Genomic DNA, 2,437 nt, shown 5'->3' with positions numbered 1-2,437 from the left:
GGGGGGTCGGGGGACACAACACTCTCCACCTCTGAATGGGAAAAGCTGCAAAGAATTTATGCATTTAATCTACCCTCTTTATTTAAAATTGCAACCCTCCCTCCCTACCCCAGGACTTTCTGTCCTCCTTCCCTGTTCTGTTTTTTTCTCCCTTGTACTTATCACTATCCAATATACTATATGTTGTGCTTATTTATTTAAGATTGAGGTTGGGCTTGCTGGCTCACGCCTGTAATCCCACCACTTTTTGAGGTTGAGGCTTCATTTGAGGCCAGAAGTTCAAGACCAGCCTGGGCAAGATAGTAAGAGCCTCTTTTTACAAATATATATATATATAAATTTTTTTTTTTTTTGAATTGGAGTCTCACTCTGTCGCCCAGACTGGAGTGCAGTGTCCACTCCCGGCCACCGCAGCCTCGACTTGCTGGGCTCCGGCGATCCTTCCGCCTCAGCCTTCCAAGTAGCTGGAACTACAGGCGCACGCTACCATGCCCGGCTAGTTTTTGATTTATTGTAGAGATGAGGTCTCGCCAAGTTGCCCAGGCGGGTCTCGAACCCACGGGCTCAGGCAATACACTTACCTCAGCCTCCCAAAGCACAGGATTAGAGGCTGAGCCACTGAGCCCAGCTAATATATATATTTTTAAACTTTGCTGGGGATGGTGGTATGTGCCTGTCCTAGCTACTCAGGAGGGAGGCTAAGACTAGAGGATTATTTGAACCCAGCAAGTCCAGGCTGCAGTGAGCTATGATCGTGCCACTGCACCGCAACCTGGGCAACAGAGTGAGACCCTGTCTCAAAAACAAACAAAAGAATGGAAGTTCCACGAGGACAGGGATCTGTGCTGCTCAGTTCACTGCTATAGCCCAGCATCAAGAACAGCATTTGGCACATAATGGGTGCTCACTGAGGATAAGCTGAAGGAATGACAAGCTGGATGCTCTTACTACCACGCGCATGGAGGTGAGTAGAGCCACACCTGACCACTGGGAGCTCTGTGTTCAAGAACCAGCTCCTCGGCCTACCCAGCTGGGAAGGGAGCCTGGATGGACCCACGGGGACCCCACCAGGACCCCACCAAGAGCAACCATAGTGTGGCCCAAGGTTGATGGGGGCTCACAGCAAGGGGTCAGAAAGGAAAGGGTTCAAGAATTAATTTTTTAGCTTTTTAAAACAACAGATTTTATTTAATTTTATCTTTTTTTTTTTTTAGCAATTTTAGGTTCACAGCAAAAATGAGTGCTCAGTCTAGAGGGTTCCCACACGCGCTCTGCCCCTCCACACGCACAGCTTCCTGCACCAGAGGGTGTGTCTGTCCTCACTGATGAAAGAGCCACTTTAAGGACATGGGAAGTGCTTATCCTACAACGAAAAGTGAGAAAAGTCACGACACTATGAAACATACAAACATGAAAATCAGAGCCTGATTCTTTCAACTGTATTATATATACTCCATTTCACCAAATTTACCAGATTGATTTTTAAAACTGTTACTGTATATGTCACTAAGAAGGAAAAAAAGTCACTGCCAATTAATTGTAAGATTTCATCAATTTTAACAGTGATCATCCTGATTCAAATTTGTTATAATGTGCAAAAACCTTCTATCTTCAGAATAAATGAATTACATTGTTTTATACAGACACCAGCACACACAAAGTGCTTCTCTCTAGTGGTGTGACTTGGGGTCCTTTGATTTTCCTCCTTATACTTTTAAAACTTTCCAGTCTCTTCAACAAATCATGCTGGGAAAACTGGATATCCACATGCAAAAAATAAAGATGAGCCTAGCACCATATGCAAAAGTCAACTCAAATGGATTAAAGACCTAAACATACAACTTGTGACTATAAAAATCCTAAAAGAAAACAGAGGAAAAGCTTCATGACATGAGACGTGGCAATGATTTCTTAGATATGACACCAAAAACAAGGACAGACAAATGAAACAACATCAAACTTTAAAACTGCACAGCAAGGGAAATAACAGAGCGAAAGGCAACCGGTGGAATGGGAAAAAGCATTTGCAAACCAAATATCTAATAAATTTAAATAACTCCTACAACTCAACAGCAAAAAACAACTCAATTTTAAAATGGTGCTGCAATAAGTGTGCAACAGCAACCCATGGGAAACAACCAGAGTGCCCACCAACACAAAGTCAGCTAGAAAAATCATCGTGCTCCATGCTAAAAAGCACCCAGCATATGATGGAAATAAACGATTTGTTTAAGTTCATGAATCATTATTGGAGGAGAAATAATTAACAGAATGGCATGTACAGTCTGATTTTTTAAATATTTAAGACAAAATGTGTGTGTGTCACGTTCTCACTCATAAGCGGACCTTGAATAGCTAACAATACTGTAAGAAAGGGATTCTTTTTTTTTTTGAGTCGGAGTCTCACTCTGTCGCCCAGACTGGAGTGCAGTGGCCG

At 42.8% G+C, this 2,437-nt stretch overlaps 1 long non-coding RNA gene across 1 annotated transcript in view; it reads right to left on the bottom strand.

The window, feature by feature from the left end:
* Positions 1-1,199: 1,199 nt before the first annotated feature.
* The window catches only part of LOC110594684, a 4,570-nt gene continuing 3,332 nt past the window's right edge, over positions 1,200-2,437 (bottom strand). The window contains exon 2 of the long non-coding RNA XR_002481393.1: positions 1,200-1,363. This is a non-coding gene — a long non-coding RNA (uncharacterized LOC110594684). The remainder of the gene's footprint in view (positions 1,364-2,437) is intronic.

The sequence above is a fragment of the Carlito syrichta genome, unplaced genomic scaffold (assembly GCF_000164805.1).
Source record: "Carlito syrichta isolate Samal-C Ts95f unplaced genomic scaffold, Tarsius_syrichta-2.0.1 Scaffold124069, whole genome shotgun sequence".
Lineage (NCBI taxonomy): Eukaryota > Metazoa > Chordata > Mammalia > Primates > Tarsiidae > Carlito > Carlito syrichta.
The sequence above is the reverse complement of the archived record's forward strand: the minus strand, read 5'-3'. Positions and strand labels throughout refer to the sequence as shown.